We start from the raw sequence: 24232 nt of genomic DNA, 5'->3' as shown, positions 1-24232 counted from the left end.
AAAAATCATCATGATGGCCATGGTGTTATCTCGGATAGACTATGGCAACATAGTCTATAACGGAGCCCCTGTATATATGATCCACCGTCTGCAACTGGTGCAGAACCAGGCGGCCCGTCTGATCCATGGCCTTCCCAGATATCATCGGGTCACCCCACTACTCAAGACCCTGCATTGGCTCCCGATAAGAGAGCGCGCCCTGTTTAAGCTCGGCTGTCTTACTTATCAAGCCAGAGCGGGCACTGCTCCTAAATTCATCTGCTCTCTTATCAAACCTTACTGCCCAGGCAGAGAACTCCGCTCGGCTCACTTGGCCCTTCTTACCATCCCTCGCTTTAAAAAGCAGAGGTCGGGCGGAGTGAGATTCGCTGTCCTGGCCCCAACGTTTTGGAACTCCCTCCCAATCGCTCTACGCACCTCCCTTTCGTATTCCCTGTTCCGTAAAAATCTTAAAACTTTCCTGTTCACTCAAGCCTTCCCCTAAATCCGTTGCCGCTGCCATCCACTGATCTTTCACTAGCGCCATGAAACCGTTGGGTAAGCGTGCGCTGTAGAAATGTTTTTAAATTCAAAATAAATTCAAATCATTGCTCCCTTTATCAGGTTACACATGTTTTTTATTGAGATGCCTGTCCAAAATGGGCTCAGATATATCCTTGTGATTATCTGTGTATTCTTTTGGTGGGTAGAAGCCTACCAGATGAGAAGAAATGACAGTCTCACTGTAGCTAAACTGCTACTACGAGAAATCATCCCTAGGTTCGGAATGCCAGTCCTTTTTGAGTCAGACCGAGAAACACACTTCCACAATGAAGTGTTGAATATGCTATGTGCTATTTTACAGATTGAAAAAGACTACACTGCAGCTACAGACTAGAAGTGTCTGGCATAGTTGAGCAAATGAATGGAACTATAAAGTCCAGATTGGTGAAGGTTTGGGCTTCAACATGGTCAAAAGGGCCAGATGCAATGCCATTGGTCCGATGTATTCCAGAAAGAAAGACAGGCTTATCTCCTCATGAGATCTTAATGGGAAGAGCCATGTGGTTACCTGCTGTTCCAACTAATCCCTTGGTGAACATCACTGACGATATGACTATGAACTACTGAGGTTCCGTGAGAAACGTTACGACGTTTTGGGTATGTTCGAATATGGGCGAGTTTGGAATCTATGAACCGTAAATGACGAGATTAGTAGGTGTACGCGTTTTCACTACACTACTTGGAAGGGTTCGTCTTATTTACGGGTTTCTACATCTGAACCCTCGGGTTCCATTTTAGATACGGCATCCATTTTGTTTTCCGGCCCTCACGTAGTCAGCGAACAGGCAAATGTCCGCTTCATGACCCTTAGTTCCCAAGCCTTATGGAAGATGCATATCCCTTTTGTGCGTCTTTTTATGACGAGGGGGATGACACTGCAAAGGCAGATGGCTCCGCTCGAGGGTAATCTTGCCGTGCCGGACTATTGTTTCAGCCTTACACGTGCTGGGATCAAATCCTTTGATCCTGTGATCACGCTTCCGATATTACCCCCACACTCTTTTCCCACTGTTGCCTGTCTTCCTTGCATCCGTTCCTGTCTCTTTCTTCCGCCTGTTTACAACTAGAGTGGAATGTGCCTAGCGGTGGGATAATGTGCTTTTACAGTTGGGAACCGGCAATGCTACTGTAATTATGTCCCGGGGTTCTGAAAACATGAAAGCAATCCTTTTGAAGTTTACTGTGAGAACTGAGTTGTAAACCTTTTTGTTCGTATGTTGTGCAATGACGAAAATGTGTATAAAAGGAGCGATTCACATATGCAATTTGAAGCAGACTCTCAGAACCTACACTTCGTTGTACTTCTAGTGACTTCTGTATCCCTGCAGTAATAAACGCTGATATTTGACGCCGAAGGAAGTGTCCCGTGTCTCTGTCATTGTGCGCCAGAACAGGTAACCCACGAAGGTTTTAGGTGTTGTCCCCTGGCACCGCTGGGCCTTAAATAGTCCAGTCCTTCAGTTGGCGCCCCATGTGGGGCGACATCAGCGGTACCGGTCCAAAGCCTGACGATTGTGAGGAACTTCGTGTGAAATCTCCGAGGGAAGGTGCACCCCGCTTCATCGATCCTGTTGTCGAAATAAGTGGTCCGAAGATTTTTCCTGCGAAGCTTCCCGCCTCTTGACGGCTGCGACGGACCGATGCCCTGACTGTCGACCTGTTTTCGGCGCCTGGCGTAGTCCTTTGTACGGCGAGACAATAGACGGGCCTTCCTGGTGACGCCATTGAGCTCTCAGTTAAGTATTTGTGGGTCGCTCCCAGTCCTTAGTTTAAATCCTTTGTTGTACTTTGAAGCTTAGTTGTTTGCATGGTTCCATTGCATTTGTGGTTCTTAGTTGTTGGTTCTTAGTTGTTATTTGACAGTTGCAATTGCCAAAAACCGAGGGTTGTGTATTTTTGCGAGGATTTTGTACCTCGATAACCCTTGAAGTTTGATACTTGGTTAGTGTGCACGATGCCTGGCCATAGTGGTTTCTTTGGTTTCTTCAAATGTTACAATATGGATTCCCGGTTGGAGGACTCATGTCCGATACCTCCAGTTGGAACTCCAATATATGAGCTCTATAGTCGACATGGTGTGGGCCCTATTATATATAATGAACATTGGATCCGTTATACGAAAAAGGATGGTGTCCTTAGTTGGCCACCAAATGGAAGTTTTGAAATTACGATTTTGGATAATCTTGAAGCTAAATTGTTTAAAAAGAAAGCTAGACCAGCTATGTTCGATTCTTTTCGGTTATGGCGCAAAGAGGCCAAGCAGAAAGAAATCAAACAACTTAAGAAAAATAAAAAAGAAGGTATCATTACGATGATGCAAGATGCGGAACAGTACCAGCGAGATAAAGCAGAAAAAGAAATAGAAGTTTCTACTAGACTGCATCACATGAGGATAGACAAATGTTACCCGGTTTTATCAACCAGTCTTGATAAGAAAGAAGAGGACTCGAAGGAGGATCCTTTGTTAGCGTATTTGATGAAATCGCCACCTCCGTATGCACAGGGTGCTACATCCCCTGTAGTTCCTCCTGCTCTCCCTCCTGTTGTTCCAGCGGCTGCTGGTCAGCCTGTTGTTGGTCCTGTAATTTTCCCTCCAACTGCTCCTTTGCCTGTACCTCCTCAGCCTCTTGTTCCTGCTACCCCGACTATCTTGGCTGCCTCTGCTGTGCCTACATTCACTTCTAATATTGTTGCTCCTGTTCTTCTTTTTTCTTCTCCTTCTGTTCGTAATCGTATCCCTAACACTGTTGCTACCCTCTATTCACCACTTTCCGGACGATTATTTCCATCTGATGTTTCTGAAACTCCCCAGAGACGGAGTCAAATCCCTAGTGGAAGGGAGAGTGAGACGTTAGTGACTATGGCGCATAGGTGGATAAGACACCCTGCTAACTACACTCCACGCATGGTTTTCGACACGTTTTCTCAGTTTAATGAGCCTACGCAGAGATTCGTGTTCGAAGAAATGTGTAACTTTTTGAGAGAAGAATGGTATAATGATGATTTAGATAATGTACCGCCCGATATGACTGACCTTCAGAGTCAATTTTTGAACGGTATGATTGTAGGTGGAGATGTACGACGTGCATCAGAGCGATTGTTATCCTTTAGATCCACAGTGCCTTCTCGAATGTCGTTTGATGACGATTCCAATAGTCGGAAAGCGAACTCTGGTCAGTATCCTATGAGAGAGGTTCCGCCAGTATGGATGCCAGGTGATGCTAATGCTAATCCTGTGATTCTTCCATACTTCCAAAGAGTTTGGATACACCTCCCATGGAAGCGATCAGAAGTTTTGCAGGTGAAACAATCCTTGCCTGATCCACGCAAGAATCCGGCAGGTTATTATAAGGAGTTATCCCAACTGGTGGATGCTTCTATTATGAACCTTGCTGACATCGACATGCTGTTTGGAAATGTCGTACCGCAACCGATTTGGGCGAAAATTCGCCAAGAGAATCATTTAGTTGAGTTAGGTGGTGACTGGGCTACACTAGTAGCGGCTGATGGACGACAAATTGGTGGGGCTAAGCCCGAGCAGTTAATTGCGGATTTACCTCAGAAAATCATTACGCTCATGAAAACTCTCATGCCAGCGATGAGGGTAAATTGGGACAAACTGTCGGCTTGTAAGCAAAAGAAAGACGAGAGTGTCTCAGATTTCTTTACTAGATTTGAGGAAGCATTTGTCGATCATAGTGGTCAGGATATGAGCACTGAGGGAGGTCAGCGGTTATTTGTTGATAAGTTTGTGTTAAATTTGTTGCCTGAACTATGCAACAAATTGAAAAATTCGGAAAGTGCATGGGCTGTTTCAACCACTGCTCAGATATTAGCGACGGCTCAATACTACGAGAATAGGGAGAAAGAAGAAAGTGATCGTTCAGACAAGAAAACGAAGGAGCCTAAAACGAAGGTTTTGTTGCAGCAAGCGTATCCTCCGCGTTCGAATCAAAATGATTCGCAACAGCAGTATCGATCACAAGCACAGTCTTCTAGGATGCAGTCACGCTCTGACTCCTCTGACTTTAGATCTATGCTTGGGTATAATCAGTGTGCATATTGTAGGGGAGAGGGCCATTTGAAATTTAATTGTCCCGCTTTACGTGATCGATATAATAATGTTTCGGCCCGAGGGGGTTGTGGTGGTCCCCAACAGGCATCTCGAGGTAGAGGTCGTGGCACCCCTCAAAATCAGAATGAGCGCTCTCCTATTTCGTCGGGCGCGAATAATTGTTTTGACCAGCCAAATGCGAGGTCCGGTAGATCAGCACAGTACCATGTGGACGATTATTACACTGAACATGAGATTGTGGCAGGCGATCGTTACTAGGACAGCCACCGACAAAGAGAGGGAGTAGTGTCAGTTCTGGTTGATCAGAGAGGGCCTTACGTCGCAGTTGCCACATCTGGCGTAGTTGAGCCTTTTCTGTTGGACACTGGTGCAGCGAAAAGTTCCATCATGCATTCAAAACTCCCTGGCGCACCTTTGTCCGGCTTAACAAATGTTTCCATTGGATTCTCTGGCGCCCCGGTTAGCAATCCTGTCTCTAGCCCTTTGCCCCTTACGATTGGTCCTCGTGAGCTAGAGGCTCCATTGATTCTATCTACTGGTTGTGGTGAGAATCTTTTGGGTTTGGATTTGTTAAAACGGTTATATGCGACTTTGCACTGCTCTCCTGCGGGAGTGGAGCTTACATTAGGTCAGAGAGTGATCTCTCCTATGTACTTGTCGATCGATAAGTTCCCACCGGAATTGAGTTCCCTTCCTGCGCCTTTATGGGCCACAGGTCCCAATGATGTGGGCCTATTGGACATCCCACCTTATGTGGTCCACTTGAAACCAAATGTGCGATTACCACGTATACCTCAGTATCGTATCTCTCTTGATGGTGAGCGAGCGCTATTAGCGATCGTTTATGACCTGATTAAAAAGGATGTCATTGAAGAAACTCGGGGAAATGTGTGTAATAGTCCTGTGTTACCCATTTTGAAACGAACTGATCCATCTAAGCCTCCTGTGTACCGTTTTATAATTGATTTGAGAGAAGTGAATAAAATCGTGATTCCACAGTTTCCTGTGGTGCCTGATATCACGGCCTTGTTGACCCTGATTCCAGCTTCTGCCTCCTGGTTCACGGTGATTGACCTAAAGAATGCTTTCTTTAGTATTCCGATCGCTGAGGAAAGCAGAGACCTATTCGGATTCTTATTAGGTGGTCGCAGTTTTAGATTTAAACGCGCACCACAGGGCTATTGTGAGAGTCCATCGATCTACAGTCAAGCCCTTAAAAGTCAACTTGATGCATTCGTGTTACCGACGGGTGCGGCTTTGATTCAGTATGTTGACGACCTGTTGGTAGCTGCTGATACAGAGATTATTTGCAGAACTGCTACAGTATCGTTGTTGCAACATTTATGTGACTTGCATCACAAGGTGTCACCTTCTAAGCTGCAATATTGTTGTCAAGAAGTAACCTATTTAGGTCACTTATTGTCAAAAGAAGGGAGAAGGTTGACCCCAGAAAGAATTGCAGCGATTGCTCGAATGACTGTGCCAAAAACTCAGAGAGATGTACGTGCTTTTCTAGGTATTACGTCATATTGCAGACAATGGATTCCACATTTTTCATTGTTGGCAAAACCATTGTTAGCTCTCACGTGCAAGGATGTTCCGACTCCTTTGCCTTGGACTGAAGAGTGTCAGAAAGGTTTTTCTGAATTACGTGATGCGTTGTGTTCGGCTCCTGTGTTAGGCACTCCTGATTACAGTAAGCCGTTTACATTATACGTTCACGAAAGGGATGGTTGTGCGTTGAGTGTCTTGACGCAACAATTTGGCGACAAACAACGTCCATGTGCATATTTCTCTTCGACCTTAGATCCAGTGGCTAGAGCATTGCCGAGTTGTTTAAGAGCAACAGCGGCAGCTGCGGTGTCCATTCGACAGTCCGCAGGTTTGGTCATGGATAATATGCTTACGGTGATGGTCCCGCATGCAGTCGACACTCTTTTGAACCGAACAAAAACTCAACAACTGACGAGTGCAAGGTTGTCTGGCTATGAGTTGACACTTTTGGCAAGTCATATTAGGATAAAACGTTGCAATGTGTTGAACCCAGCAACGTTGTTGCCGATCAGCATGGAATCAGGTGATGTAGCACCACATGATTGCTATTTAAGAACCGAAGAGGAGACGAAGGGTCGTATTGACCTAAAAAACACTCCATTGGTAGATCCCGATGGTACTTTGTATGTTGATGGTTCATGCTTTAAGTTGCCGAATGGTGATGTGACGACTGCGTATGCTGTAGTGACGTTGAGTACGGTTGTGGAAACTGCGAGATTGAGTCAGAATTCGGCTCAAGCGGCTGAATTGATTGCGTTGACGAGAGCGTGTGTGTTGTCTAGAGGAAAGCGGGTGAATGTGTTTACCGATAGTCAGTATGCATTTGGTGCAGCGCATAGTTTTGGTCGATTGTGGAGAGAAAGAGGATTCTTTACGTCGCATGGCACGAAGATTCAGCATGGACAGCTTGTGAATGACCTTTTAGATGCACTCACATTGCCTAAACAGGTGGCAATAATTAAATGCAGTGCGCATCGGAAAGTGACAGATGATGTTGGTCGTGGTAATGCGTTTGCGGATGAGACTGCTAAGGAGACAGCCAGAGATCTGACAAATCGAATGTATGTTGCGAGTTCAGTAAGATGGCCAACGGAGAGTGGTATGTGTGAGGACACGGTTGAGAGTGTGAAAGAGATACAGAATGAGGCTACTGAGACGGAAAAGACTCAGTGGAAAGAAAGCACTGGGAAGTTAGACGAGAATGGATGTTGGGTTGACTTGTCAGAAAAGCAGAGATGGATGTTACCGGATGCATATGTGCTTGCCATTGTTACTATGGCTCATGGCACATCACACATTAGCGTGAAAGGTATATGTAAGTTGTTGTCTCCGGTATGGAAAAATGATGGGATTACTAAGTGTGCGGAGAGAGTGGTTAAGAACTGTATGGTATGTTTGATGTATAATCCTGGTAAGGGCACCCCCACTCCACCTGGTCACTTTGCTCCCCCAACATGTCCCTTTGAAGTTATCCAATTGGACCTTATCCACATGGAGAGATGCAATAACCTGAAGTATGTCTTGGTTGTGGTTTGTGCGTTCTCCAGATGGATTGAGGCCTACCCTCTTAAGGATAATACTGCCCTGTCTACAGCAAAAGTTTTGCTCAAGGAATATTTCCCTAGGTATGGCATGCCTCGGATTGTATGGTCAGATAACGGAAGTGAGTTTGTGGGAAGTGTGATGAAGAGTGTATGTCGCGGCCTTGGCATATGTCAGAAGTTTCATAGTGCTAATCATCCTCAATCAGCAGGTTTGGTGGAAGGATACAATGGCACCCTGAAATTGAAACTTGCCAAAATCCAGGCAACGACTGGTTTATCATGGCCTGATGCTTTGCCTTTAGCTCTCTTATCGACCAGGGCGACTGTACACTCTCGAGTAGGGCTTAGCCCATATGAGATTGTGTTTGGCCGTCCTGCGAACATTTGGGGAGTTCCGAGGCCTAGAGAGTTTGATAGAATTGAATACCCAATGTTGATTGACTATCTTTATGATCTGACTGCTAAATTGAGTTTGATTCATCAACAGGTTTTTGAGGCTCTACCGGCACAAACAGAGGGTCCTGGTCATCGGCTCCAACCTGGTGACTGGGTAGTCACCCGGAACTTTGGACGAAAACGCAATCTTGAGCCAAGGTTCGTTGGACCCTACCAGGTGTTATTGGCGACGAGGACTGCAGTTCGGCTGGAAGGCAGGAAGCATTGGGTGCATGCCACCCACACAAAGAAGGTTCCGCTTCCTTTGCCAGCTGATACGTGGATAAAGAAAGGAATCGCCTCATCTCAGACCAAAGTTCCTCTGCGTTTGGTGTCATGTAGTGATGCTCAGCTTGTAGAGAACGATTTAGTTCAATCAGACATCCCTGTTGAGTCATTTGAAACTTCACCTGCGTCATCACCATTGGGGAGTTCAAGTCCTGAACTGTTACCTGAACAATCGAACACTGCTTTGCCATCTGAACCGTTGTTTGAAGAGCAGACTCGACCTGGAAGGTGTCGATATTTTCTTCGACCGCGCGATAAAGACTAATAAAGTTCTGTTTTTTTATTTTCCTTTTCGAATTTTCAGTACCCCCTACTGTTGCTATGAATATTGTGGACATTTTATATTGTGTGTACCTTTTTCTTTTCATGCAGCTAAGAGACTTATATTAAATTGAATGCTCAATTCATTAAAACCTATCATCTGGGTTGGCCGTAGGGCCGTGCGGGTACTTCCTTCTGTTTAGCAGGTTTCTGACACTAGGTCGATTACCTTTTGTCGATTTCTGGGAACTCCTGGGAATTGATAATCGCTACTCAGAACGAAGTGCGTCAAGAACGTCACGGACGGTCTTTAGAGGATGGAGTTTTCTAAGCTGTCGGAAAGAGAGAAAATGTCGGTGCAAAGATCCAAATTGCATAAGATGTTTCGAACAAAATGTTTTTGTTTCAGGTTTTTATGTTGTTCCTAACTGTTTCTATGCTACTGGTGGGTGGAGTGTACTTTGGGACTCAATTATTATTGCCTTCCATTCCACCTACTGCTCCTTCCCATGATCTAAATTTTGCTTCCACTATTTCTCCACATTCCTTTCATCTACTGCCCCAACATGAACAAGTCAGACGTGCGGAATTTATGAACAATTCCTTTGTTCAACTTCTGCATCAGCATCAGTTGGTGGTGAATACTACCAATTGTTGGGTGTGTGGGTTAATGCCACATACCATGGATAAGGGTATTCCGTATTTGGTTCTTCCTTACAGCTCCCAAGGGACAGCTCGAGCATTCCAAACTATGTTTCGTAGTGCACTAGATTCCTACCCCCATCGAGAGCCACGCTCAGCAAGCTTTGGTCCTGGCCCGTACCACAAGTCTCTGGTGATAGCTATTGCTGATTTAGATAGAGATATTTTTGATGCATCACTTATTCCAGAGGAGGAGGTGCAAGCCTATAAGTACCTGAGTGAGACTGAGTATAGTGTGTCAGTGGGTGATAGACAGCTTAAGAGCTCGTCTCCAATCTGGATCGTGCCTCACCTAGGCCACTTTTGTCTGCAAGGTCGTGGTCAAAATCCGAGAGCTCAGCTTGGGAAGAGCGCTTGTGTTGATACGTACGTTTTACCGATGCTCTCTTCCCCTGTCTTCCTGACTGCCAAGGGTACCTATTTTGTGTGTTATGATCGCGCATATACGTGGTTACCCCATGACTTCTCGGGTACATGTTATATCGCGAATCTTTTACCTCCGACTTTCACTGTTGCCTCAGATTATCACAAGACTAGAGTTGTGAGAGGCGTTGTCAGTAAAGAAGATACTGCCGGTCAAGAAGCAGGAGACTTCTTTAAGGGTTTCCTCCCGTTTTGGGGCCCTATGGTTAATAGTAGGAACCTGAGACAGTTAACTCGTGTGGTAGAGTCAACTGCCAACATAACTGCAAGTGCCCTTGGTAATCTGACAGCAGAGCTTCAGGCGGATAGGCTTATGACGCTACAGAACCGTATGGTTCTAGACGTTGTACTAGCAGATAGAGGTGGTGTGTGTAAGGTAGTCCATTCGAGCTGCTGCATTTTCATACCTGATAATGCTCCAACTGTTTATCAAGCCATCTCAAAGTTGCATAAAATCTCAGAGTCCATACACGTGGACGAGGGAGATTGAACGCTTCTAGGATGGTTTTGGGATCTGATATCGACTTGGGGTTGGAAGATTCTGATGATTATAGGGGTTGTTGTGACGTTCCTGTTCACGTGTTGTCTTTGCGTGCAGTGTGGTCCTGCCTTATGTGGCCTTTGTGCTACAACGTGTATAAGAAGGCCATCTGTTACCAAAGAGACATTAATGGATAGAATAATGTTCCAGCAGCATCTGAATGATCTGATGAATATCGAGATTGATTCTGACTTCGATTAGTTCTTGCCTACATGAGGGCAAAAGGAGCGTCTGAGGTTCCGTGAGAAACGTTACGACGTTTTGGGTATGTTCGAATATGGGCGAGTTTGGTATCTATGAACCGTAAATGACGAGATTAGTAGGTGTACGCGTTTTCACTACACTACTTGGAAGGGTTCGTCTTATTTACGGGCTTCTACATCTGAACCCTCGGGTTCCATTTTAGATACGGCATCCATTTTGTTTTCCTGCCCTCACGTAGTCAGCGAACAGGCAAATGTCCGCTTCATGACCCTTAGTTCCCAAGCCTTATGGAAGATGCATATCCCTTTTGTGCGTCTTTTTATGACGAGGGGGATGACACTGCAAAGGCAGATGGCTCCGCTCGAGGGTAATCTAATCTTGCCGTGCCGGACTATTGTTTCAGCCTTACACCTGCTGGGATCAAATCCTTTGATCCTGTGATCACGCTTCCGATATTACCCCCACACTCTTTTCCCACTGTTGCCTGTCTTCCTTGCATCTGTTCCTGTCTCTTTCTTTCGCCTGTTTACAACTAGAGTGGAATGTGCCTAGCGGTGGGATAATGTGCTTTTACAATTGGGAACCGGCAATGCTACTGTAATTATGTCCCGGGGTTCTGAAAACATGAAAGCAATCCTTTTGAAGTTTACTGTGAGAACTGAGTTGTAAACCTTTTTGTTCGTATGTTGTGCAAAGACGAAAATGTGTATAAAAGGAGTGATTCACATATGCAATTTGAAGCAGACTCTCAGAACCTACACTTCGTTGTACTTCTGGTGACTTCTGTATCCCTGCAGTAATAAACGCTGATCTTTGACGCCGAAGGAAGTGTCCCGTGTGTCTGTCATTGTGCGCCAGAACAGGTAACCCACGAAGGTTTTAGGTGTTGTCCCCTGGCACCGCTGGGTCTTAAATAGTCCAGTCCTTCACTACTGAAAATTCCTTGCTGATATAGTCCATTCCGTTTCTCATCAGGTGTCATCTGCTACACCAGATCCTCATCACAAACAGTGCCACTACCTCAATCCTGGAGATTAGGTCGTCATAAAGAAGCACGTTCAGAAGACTTGTCTTTAACCTAGAAGGAAAGACCATAAGACCATAACCAAATTCTTCTTACGACAAACATTGCTGTTAAATGTGGCGGAGCTCCAAATTGGATTCATGCCTCACACACATGGAGAGTAAGCAATCCAGAGGAAGGATTGTTGGTCTAGGATCTTGAAAAAAGAGCAATAGTGGATGCACCACTAGTAGAGAGACCAGACCGACCTGTGGCACCTGCAAGGGAGCAGGCAGGAAAACAAGCAGCAGAGCGAACAGAGGTGCATGAAAAAGTAAGGGGTGAAGACAAAGACAAGTACAAGTTTCTGAAAAATCGCAAAGTGGGATTGAAATTTCCAGTGGAGAAGTTAGAGAGGATGAAAAAGAATTTTGAGAAAAGCAATTTACTGCTGAAGAAACAAGATTTGAAGCTAATAAACCGTGTTTACAAGCTGAATGGCCAAGAACTTCGAGTAAAAAGGAAATAAAAAGAAGTTCATCTATAGCCTGTATTCCAGAAACTGTGCCCCAAGAAAGTTAAACAAAGGATGACAATTCACTTGATCCAAATTATAAGGTGGTGAAATGATCTAAAAGAATTCGAATTTCTTACAGAAGATATTCAGCTCCTGATTGGACTTACTATACAAACTCAGCATTGAATGTAACTGTGGAAGACCTATGTAAGAAAAATCCTGAATTGCTAGAACCTCCCTGAAAAAAAGACTAAAATTGGGAAAGTTTCACAGAAATAAAGGAAGGAGTCCAACAATACAAGACCAGACATTGAACTGTGTCTACTAGACGGCTGTAATTTAGTTATTTGTTTTACAGAAGATTAACCTAGGTCCGAGAAGAATGTTACAGAAAAATAGGGATAACATATTAGAAGAACATGGAGTAGGGTTAAGGATTATTTGACAGGGATCTGTCCAGAAGAAAACAAAAACCTAATTTTAATTTACTGACTCAAAAGGATGTGTTGCATTAGAAGGCATTGTAAATGCATTATGTGCTTGGTTTTCATAGTAACAGTTGTCATGATTTCTATAGTACTAATAGGGTTCTATTTGACACCCTATCCTGAAACACCTAGAGATAATGTTACTAATGATTATGCACAGAATTTCAGAAACAACCCCTTTACTCAACACTTTAAGAATTTTAGAGGAGTAGACTCCTGTACTAATGTCTATTCTAGATTTGTCCAAGAGTATGTGACTTCTTTAGATATTAAGGATTGCTATGTGTGTGCACATTCACCATCTTCAGTTTCAGAAGAAGTCACCTACTATCACCTACACCTATCTATATGCAACCCCATTTAGTATTTTGCTTTTATTAGTTTATAGGGGAGATCATTTAGAATATTTTTACTTCAATTATTATTTATTGGTGTCATAACTACTTCCGAGGGAAAGTGTCAGGCTTCGTCTTCCGTTTACTTCAGGATTGTGCCGATGCTATAAGGGTTCCACCTCTTGATGGCTCCGGAGTCTGAAGCGAAACACACAGACTACCAGGATAATCAAGCAAGGGAAGGAAAGGAAGGGGACAGCCGGGAGGGAGATCTGAAATGATAACAGAGAATGTTCAAGACACATTAACAATCACACAACTCGCAATACACTCTAGACACCTTCTCCCCTGTACACTACCTAGAATCCCCTCTTCCTACCTGTAAAGGAAAATATGGTTGATTTCACTATACGGAGAGATTAAGGGTGGACCAGGACTTTGGTTCACTAGGATAGGAAAACAAGAAGAATGGGTTTTGAGCAGGACACATATATCTTATTATGCAATCATATGTTCTCTGTACTCAAACATACCTAAGATATAACTTCTCCGTGCGTAACCAAACCCACTGACAGTAACCCCTCAGATCCTCTCTCCTATATAAACAGGATAGACAAAAGTCATGTGAAAAAAACATATACTAACAACAGACGGGATTAATACTTCTTAACTTCGTCTGTTTCCAATTGTTGTTGCGAGCCTAGTAAACACCCCACTCTAATCCGTGGTTTGATTCCCAACACACATAGTTTTGGATCAGTGCACTTGATGGTACCACAAAGGTCTTTGCACCACTTCAAGCAAAACACAACTCTCAGAAACACAAGAGCTTGATAAGGACCGCTCTTCGAAAATCTATATCTCCGCGCATGAGACGGCAGGATGCGCAATCTCGGCCAGCAGGGAGAAACCACCAAACCAACAGGCTAATGCCTCAATGCCTTCAAATAGGATAACAGGACTCTTAGCAGAGAGTTCAAAACTGGCAGAATTGTAGTCAAAAGTTAACAGGAATAGCGCGGTAGACGTTCCACTGCCTGCATCCAAATCCGTAGCGGGATGCAACCCAGAACTAGCAGAAAAACATTGGAACAGTCTTACCGCATCTTCAGTAATCCAAACGCGACCTCGGGAGAAGAATAATCGGCAGCGTCTGCCTCGTTGAGCCGGCTTTTGCTTCCGGGCATGCGTGAGCGTGATTCACGTAATGACGGAACACGTTGCCCAAGCATGCCGGGAATTGTAGTTCCTTATCTAACAAGGATTCTGTAGCGCGCAGGCAGCCCCTTTCCATTACGTTGCGGACCGTGGATCGTGACAGAAAGCATGAATTTACACCTGCAAAGAAAAACAATGGACACAGCTTGGTGTTATTTCTTCCCTCATTTACAAGTAAACTATGTAGAAGCTTACAAAAGAAATGTAACTAGTGTGATGCCTCGATACGAAAAAGCATAGATTATAATGCTAGAAGAAAAATACATGAACATGACCAGGACTGCTGATCAAAGGGGTGATGTATTATAAAATGTGAGGTTAAAGGAGGAAAATAAATTTAGGAAGAAATTAACCTATCCAAAACTTAGATTGAATGCCTAACATAAAGGGATGTTTTGGTTTTAAAAGAGACGAACACAAAAGCGAACTAGATATGTAGGAATTTGCAGTTACGACCACACCTTTGAATCATTAGGGGGAACTTGGAAAATTTTACAGGGAATGAGAATGTAATTCCTGGGGTATACTACATTTCCAGACAAAATGCTTACTTCTTATTACCTGCTGACTGGGAAGGCACATTCAATTTAAGTATACTAATTCCAAAAATGTATCATGTTAATAGTTTAGAAGCATTAACTCTGACACCACCCCATAGACATAAGCAGAATGCAGGGAGAGGAGCCTTATTAGCGAGAGATATTTCTGGTGCAGGGATAACAGCAGTAGCCATAATATTATATGATGAAAAGATCCTAAAACTAGCCACACTAGTGGAACAAATGGTAACCAGTACATCTGGAGCTTTAATATTAATCAACACAGAGCTAATTGCTATACAGTCTATTATTTTGCAAGATCGTCTTGTACTAGACATCCTTTTGGCCGATAAAGGGGGGGCTTGTCACATGCTGAAGCTAACTCACTGCTGTTCATATATCCCAAACAAGAGTAGGGAAATAGAGGAGTGTGTATGAAATATTTTAGATTTGAGACCTGAGTTGCAAGAATTGGAAACACCAAGTCTGTATGAAAATTTCAGGAAAGGATTATATATAATTGGCAACTGGTTCCCAACAGTTGGTAAAAGCTATATTAATGCTCAAACTAATTACCAGATTATGCCTGATACTCCTATATGTCTTATATTTGACCTGTAAATATATAGTACCCAAGAAACATGATGCTTATCAACAAAGACGTTTCGAAAAATACATGTGCTTAGTGGGAATAATGAATGACAATTGCATGAAGACACTAAAATACATGAGGGGCATAAAAAAAGAGATGGGACACACTGGAGGACGAAACCTGTATTTTAGATTCGGTTGTGGAGGTGAAACCAACAATTCTTGTGATGATATATATTATCGTTCGTTCGTTCGATATCTTTATTTCGGCCACAATGAGCCTTAAACGTGAAGATACAATGCATACATTAGAAAATGTTAAAACAATAAATACATACTATACTTAAAATATACAAATTTACAGCATAAAATACAATTCTGAAAACACCTAAAAAGGATTAAACATGAAAACATTATCGAACAAGGAATCATAATAAAACACAATGGCACTAGTTAATCAATATCTACATTAGTCAGTTTCCTGCGTCTATTATATATATTATCAAAAGGGGGGAGTTAGGAAGAAATTACCACATATTTAGAAATTGACATATTTTTTCATATTAGAAATTCAATGTAAAATATGTTTAAATGCAAATGAAATGCCCGTTTTTTAAATGACTCTTAGAAATGTGTGAATATCCTTAGTAGAACAAATAAATAAAACCAAAATATATAGTAGAGTGACATAAGTAGACATGAAATATGTTATTAGAAATTATTCATTCATAGTTGCATAGTTAAAAACAAATTGCACCAAGCACCTATACTTTAGCTGGTACAGTGATTAGGCCTGAGGCTTTCTTTTCGACCTTTACTCATAGTAAAGTATTCTGTGCAACAGCCTAACACTGATGTCATTTTAGAAATCTGCTGACTTTAATATTATGTTCATTTAGCTCCTCTCACCCCATGTTAGATCATTTCCACTAAGAATAATAGACTGTATTATCCATGGCCAGAAACATGAGTGTATCCTTGAAAATGGATTGTTATACTATGAATATGAAATGAAAGGTGGCATATATACACTGTTTGACCAGATACTATGGGATATAAGGTTTGACCTTTATTGTTGTATATGTTTTCTTAGGATTTTTCCATCATTCATTACTTCACGATGAAGACTGTATAGCCGAAACACGTGTATGAGATAGGAAAAAATCAGCCGTGATGGATAAGAAATGTTAATTTGCACAGCACTAATATTGTGAGACAATATTGCATGGAACAAGGATTAAGAACACTGCAATACTGATCTTAGTGAAATGTAGTGTCACTATATGCATCAATGAAAAACATGTTGCTATTGTAAACTATAAAATAGCTATACATTAAAATAATATTGTAATATTGCACAAAAAAGAGAAAATAAATTACCTTTTATATTTATGGATGAGGATGGGTGAATGAACAAAAGGGATGTTGCATTATGTTGTTATGATATAATTTTGTTTCAAACAATCAAACTATATATTAAAACTGGATTGAAATAAATGTATTTTTGTAATTTCTCCATTTTTGATACAATAAATATTTAAATTCTAGTTCTTTATCTGGGTTTAGGTATGATTTATTTGATAACCCCATTATTAATATAATATTTCAATAGATAGTTGCCTAAGCTCTTTCTAATACAATTGATATAACTTAACATCACATTCCTCTTTTATATGCAGTTTCCTGTGTTATATCGTTTACCTTATTTTATTAGCAGAATCTTTTTGAATATATTTTTTCCAACTATTACTTTATCCTTTCTGACGTTTCCTTTTGCAAAAGAATGAATCCTCACCCACAGGCTAAGGAAGTGGAAAGAACATGGTTTGTTTTAGATCTCATACTAAATAGACACTGTTATGTCATATGATCACAATTTGATGTGTTTAATACATCTATTAGAACAGAAATTCATACTAGCTTTAGAGGAAAGAGAGCTAGTGTGTTACATAAGGCAACAGAAAAGGTAGAATGTGTGGAAAAAGGACAAATACGATTTATTGAGTACATATGGAAAATGATTTATCCTAGATTAAAATTAGACAGATGACAGAAAGGGAAATTATGCTTTTACAAGAGAAGAAATCACATCATAACTAGACACCTGGGAATAAGTAATTGTGAACACACATTCAGAATTCTTGGAGGGCCTGTTCAAATATTAACTGGAGAAGAACCAGTCAACCCTAGGGTATAGGTTGTATGCAAACAAGATGCATATTCTGAATTGCTAGCTGATTGGAAAGGTGTTTATTTAGCTTTAATATTTCCAAAAATGTATCATGTGAACAGTTTATAAGCTTTGACAATGAATCCATCTCACAGACATAGACATAGTACTAATGATGGGACAAAATTAGTGGGAGATATTTTTGGTGCTGTTATTCCCACAGTAGAGGCAGTCCTAAATTATAAGAAAATTAGAAAGCTTTCTACAGTTGTGGATAAATCAGCCACTAGTACATCTGGTGCTTTGTTAGCAATATAAGCTCAGGTCATATTATTAGGAGAGAAAGGGGGAGTCTGTAAGATGTTGAAAGAGTGACATTGCTGCTCATACCACACAAGAAATTGTTTCAAAGAACATTTCTGACTTAAAACCTGAATTAAAAAACTTAGTACCATTTAGTGGTTTAAGAACCCTAGGTAAAGAAGCTTCCATTATAGGTAGTTGGAGTGGAAACCTTGGTAATGGATTGTTTGGTGCTATACTAAAGACAATTTTGATTATTGACATTTTCTTAATTTGTTTGTTTCCTTTTTATAATGAACTTAGATGTTGTTTTGTAAGGAAGAAAAGGGGAGAAAGAAAAAGGCAAAGGAGAAAAGAAATTGAAATGGAAGAGCGAAAGATTAAGGTTCACAAGGAGATGCAAAACACAAAGGGCACGTTGGATGACTCAGCAGAGAGAGGAGGTGCTCCTACAAGATTCATTTGAGTTAAAATGAGATGGCTATTCTAGCCATCAGAGAGGGGAAATGATAGAGTGACTTTTTTTAATTTGCTAAATTAAACACATTTATTAGTGAAGTACAAAGTATAACATTAAATACCATGTGCACACATAACGTACAATTTGTATTAGTTGATCACACGATGTTAGCTTAAATACTGAGACCATTTTGAAAGTCACCTTTACAAGTAAGGCAAAAGAGGCCTGCTTTCATGCATTTATGCAGTTTCTTTGCACAAGATGTTTTCCTTTTCTTTCCCTGCAGATGCTGCATTTTTCCAGAAGCCTTTTGTTATCTATTAGACAACTGATAGTGGGGTTCTTCCCTGGAGGAAAGCATAATGCAAGGAAGAACAGCTCGTGGGGAGAGCTGCCTGAACCACAAGATTCTGTTCAGAGTAACAAATCAAGGACATAGCCACGTATGACCCATTGTAAAGATGTGTGAAACTGGGGAGTTAACCTTTCCCATAGTTTGGTGAAGAGTAATCGGTGGGAGTGAGAAGAAAGAGAAATGTTACAACTGATATTGTCTTAAATTATAATAACGTGTGTTCCTTAGACTAGAGCAGATCTTAGATATGCTTGCTGGCATCAAGCTGAGAAGACCCTTCCAGTATCTGCTTACCTTCACTGCTTGAGTGCTAAGGCTTTATGCCCATGTATTCCTATTCTCTCATGAATCAATCAATCATAAGGGTTTATAAAACGCAGCTACTCTCCCGATATGGTTTCAAGGCGCTGAGTGGAGAGGGGGGGCATGCAGCTCCCGGAAGTTCACGGAGCTCTGTTGAAGATCCAGGTCTTGAGGTCCTTCAAGAAATTGGAGAGTGAAGGCGTCTGTCGGAGGTGGAGAGTGAGAGAGTTCCATGCCTTAGCAGCGAGGATGGAGAAGGAGCATCCTCCTGCTCTGGTCTTTTTGATGCAAGGTACCATCGCAAGGAAGAGCTGGGCCGAGCAGAGGGAATCATCAGAAACCTTCATTTGGTTTTATAAAGCTGACACCTTACCCTATTTTGCTTAACTAAAATACTATTCTTGCCCAAACATTCTTTAATTTAGATTTGGTGATTTTCTTTTATGGAGCGCATTTGCTGCATATTGTACATTTTGTTCGCAATTCTTATTATGTGCTATTTCACCTTATTCTGAAACAACAACTATTGAAATTTTTGAATCTGTAATAATGATTGCTAAAATGTGAATACCTAATAAATTAATTATTTGATTTGAACTCATTTGTGAATACATCCTTTAAACTCATTTCAACTCTCCTTGTCATGTCTAGTGAAGCCCCAATTGGTATTCACTGTTAATAGTAATTCATGTTAATGATAGCTCCTTATCCATTCTCTTTGTCTACTAGTAAAGGTTCATACGACCAATGGCAGGGTTTAAATGATGATGATACACAACGTTGGAGAAACAAACATTCCAACTCCTGTAGTGCCATCTGGATCTTTGACTTCAGACATTTTATGAAACAGCAGAGAGGGAACACTGTTAATAACAATATTTAAATATAGCCCTTCTTTGAAATGGCTTGTTCAACTTTTTTATATAGATCAATACATTTAATGACATGTCCAGTCAATTAAATGCAACAAATTATTCCAACAATGTACTATCGTTATCATACACAATAGATCAAAAGAACTGCCTTGTAGATTGCAAAGGACCTCAAACTTATTTCAGAAAGATAGATGGTAAAAATCATAAATCATTAGTGAAAAAAGCTCATTTAAAGTGACAAAACCCATCAAAGGCATTTCGTGAACCAGGTTATAAATGTAAAACTAAAAAAAAAATACACGACTAAAGAAATATAGAATTTTTAATTTCCAGTCTAATTTTTAAACAGCACAAATGATGGCAATGAAATCAATTTTTCAAAGGCATGCTCAATTCCTTCTTTCTTTAAGAAGTAACATTAGGGGGCTAAAGCTCATTTCATTAGGAAACCCACACTTTGTATTGTGCTCGATTATGTAGGGTTTCATGCAAGTCTTTCAAGCCCAGTACCTCCGACAGGTTGTGCAGATGGGTTTCGACCCCTATAATTGATGAGGTCTCCTCAGAACTGGGGGCTTGGAGTGCCTTTACTTCACATAGCAGAGAAAGATAAGCAAATCTTATCTTTTGAATGGTCTGCACCAAAACTATAGCAGAACGTGGATTTTTGTGCAGACATTCACCCAATCTATTTCAAAACAGTCATTTACACTCATGAGTAGATGTATCTCTCTTCAGTTCATTGTTCACCCTAAATTCAACCAATATTGACTGTGGCATCTTGAATAGGCATCTAGGAGCTCCACCAGGAGCAAACAGGGACAGTGTGCCCTGTCATGATAAACGCACTGCAATGAGGGCAGCCGCAAACCCGCGCTGCACTTGGGGCAGCGCATTCAGTGAAATATGGCGCAGCTGCTTCAAAGCTGCTCTGTGTTTCACAGTGCAGGCGGCAACCCCCCTACATTTTAAAGATTGGTTAGAGATCCTCCTGCAAGCGGGTGCTGTAATTGACTGTAGCCGCCATCAAGGGGATGTGAGGGGGTACATAGGATCCTCTTTCTCCCTACTAAGGGCTGCCTCCAGGAGGTGCACTGAAAATGCTCCATCTTTTTGTGGTGCACTGTCAGAGTGCCTCATAATGGCATGTTTGACTCGGTGCCTGCATCCATAATACATTGCGGGTGCAGAGTCAAACTGGTTCCTTCATGGGATCACCCTCCGAAGATAGTATCGCTTCTACATGTGCACCAGTGCTATATGTATCACATAAGGAGCATCTTACACCCTTCTGTATTACCCAGTGACCCCGGGGTGCAAAAAGCACGCTTATGTGCCCGTTACGCCCCAATGGCATTATCTATAATACAGCCCTACTTGATAAAATGATTTGTTCTGCATCACATACCAGATGCAGTTGTTAATTCAAATGTAGTGGCTCCTACAGATGAAGATGTGGGACTGAAATTACTGTCAATGCAGCAGTCAACTCACTTGAGTCACCCTGATTTAGAATTATTGAGAAAATCATAAACCCTATAAAAATACAAGCTGTGAGACATGCATGCAGAACATAACCCAGAGGACCTCACTTCTAGAAGAAGAAGAATGGGATCTGGTATTACCTCCAGAGAGGCAATTTCGTCTGTCAATTGGGGACCAAACATCTCTCTTGCAGAGTGAAAATTTGTGGAAGACACTTCCAATCACTGTAATTTCCGAGAAAGTGGTAATCTCAATCTATTCCAACATGTTCCCGGAATGCAATACTCTTTAGAAGAGATTTGATTGTCAACACAATAGTGCAATGATTCTTAGATTTTTTTTCATTCCGACTCAAACACGTATACTGCTGATTGCAACAAACAGCCTGATTACGAGTGAGTCAATTCATTCTGATGCATTCGCAAACTCCTGTTTACACATGGGTCAGAATTATGAGGTATAAGGTATTTAATGTATCTGATAATAATCAGATGTGTTAAATACCTCAAATATTGTTGCATTTTGGCCTTCCAAGCCTTAATAGGGGAAATATTATGTTACCATACCATGTGGATTTAGGTGTATTAAACACCAAAATCTGCAAGCTATTCTCCACAAACTCGTAATGGGTGCTATTTATCACACACAATAAAACACATATCATGTGATATCGTTATTTATCAGGTGTGCTAAATAGCACCTACACTCATAATCAGGGCCAGAGTGTTCAAAACAAGACATGCGAAGGCAGAAAAACATTTTAAGATTTTTATATAGATGATGGGAAGACAGAGCTCCAGCAACTCCAATTTATATCCCCAGAAAATTAGCAAGACGTGCTCCCCCCAACCAAACAATCCCCTTTGCATTATGATTTGACAACGATCGGAAAAGTTTCTGAAAATATCTTGCCTTATACAAGCTGCCATATAATAAAACAATCAAGTTATTTCGGTGCTAATCCCATTCTTTCTGACATAAGGGAGTTAAAGTTTAAAAAACATAATTCCTTTCTGAAATTCAGATCTTTCAAACTGTGTACATTGCAGAATTCAATAATGCCAGGGTTCTGAAAAAATCGGCATGCATTGAAGAGTGAGAAACACACCATCATCCTTGTAAGATCTGTTGTAGAAATGCAATTTTTATCTAGCACCTTTAAATTTCTCTATTTTGTTGATCTCAACTTTTGTTGAAGAAGATGTGTGAATGAAATGCTCCTAATGGCTTGCAGCACTGATTGTGCCACCCACTTAAGTAGCATTTTAAACATGTCTCAGGTATGCCATTGCAGCCTGTATGTGCAGTTGTTTTAAACTGCCATTTCGACCAGGCAAACTAAGCCTTTTGCCTGGCCCAAACCTTCTTTGTCAGTAGATGTACATCACCTCTAGATTGGGCCCTGGACAGCCCAATGGCAGCATGCAATGTATTAAAAAAGTTGGACAAGTACTTTTCAGTTTTAAATCATATTCACTACTCCTAAATTCATTTTTCACCATTGCAGTCCTACCTCTCCTATAGGCTAAGATTGGAGTTACATTATTACATGTAATAAGTGATCATTTCCAAATGGAAATAGATGATTCGTTCATGTTTGGTGTTTTTAAAATTGTAATGAAACATACTCTAATGGTGAAGTCAGATTTTAATTTACAATTTTGAAAATTCCTCTTTTAGAAAGTTGACATTTGCTTGCCTTAGCCATTTAGTGTCCACAGCCTGTCACTGTGCCACATGACTGGGTGTATTAACAGATGGGGTGTGTGTATTCCTCCTATACAGCCACACACAATAGGGAGCTTAGGTGTGTCTGGATGGGATATCACTGGCAGGATGGGAGGACAGAGCTGTGCACAGCCCTACTTACACTTGAATAGGCTGCATCCTGCCACCACACAAAGCGCTTCATACCCCCCGCAGTTAGTTTGGAGACAGGACAGGGATGGCAGGATGCCTGGGTACTTAAACAGGAAACCTCTAGAAGCAATCTCCGTAACTTCAAAGGAAGGCAGAGCTATAAATATTTGACCCTAGACACAAACACTTCAGTACACTTTTGGATCTGTGGAAATCTGCCAGGAAGAACTGCTGTGCTGCTGGAAGGACTGCAACTCTGCTGGAGTGCTGTTCTGAAGGACTGCTGTGCTAATATACTGCCCTCTTGCCTGAGTGAGAAGGGCTGGACATGCATCTGTTGAACCCCGGACCCCAGAGTGACCCCAAGAGCTATTTGACTGACCTCCTGACTTGAGCCTCAGGGACAAAAGGCTCCAACAACCTTGACCCAGCACCTGAACTCTGCCATCTGTGAGCCTACCTTACCAAGTGGTGTCACCTAGTCCTGGACCCTTGGAAGTAAGCCTAAGGTGCTCTGCCAGCCTTTGTGGATCCAGTGGAACTAACGCATTTCCTCTGCTGCATAGCGCAACCCCAAGCAGAACCGATGCAACATCGCTACTCCATGGATTGGAACCATTGCTAAGTCCTGCATCGCATAGCAGCTTGTCGTCACATCAGAACCGCCACTTCATGACACATTCTCGGCACAGACCATCACATGCCTCATCGACAGCAGCCTCGACAACGACTCTAGACTCCGTATCACAGCCTTGCAGCTTCTCGGAACCGACGCATCACCCTGACGGCATGGCGCATCCTCGATTCTGGAATTTGCACTGCAAGCTCTGGTCTCCGGGAACCTCGGCAACAATGCAGGAGCTCGCACCACAGCCTGGCCGCATATGGAACTGACACAGCCCTTCAGCTGCATGATGCATCTTCAGCCTGGATGCTCGCAACGATCCACAAACCCGGATTTAAGGAACTTTGTTCAGCAGGCTTAGTGGTTCCGTGTAGGTGTACCATGCTCCATCGTGGTAGGCCTGAACTTGTGACATTGTCCAGGTCTGCCACGACCAGATAGCCACAGTTGGCACTTTTTGCACAAATTTCACTAAAATATTTCAAATTAAATATCTCCAGTGCTACTGATTGGATATGTGTCATTTGTATTTATT

The sequence above is a fragment of the Lissotriton helveticus genome, chromosome 4_1, assembly GCF_964261635.1.
Source record: "Lissotriton helveticus chromosome 4_1, aLisHel1.1, whole genome shotgun sequence".
Taxonomy (NCBI): domain Eukaryota; kingdom Metazoa; phylum Chordata; class Amphibia; order Caudata; family Salamandridae; genus Lissotriton; species Lissotriton helveticus.
Note: the sequence above shows the minus strand (reverse complement) of the source record.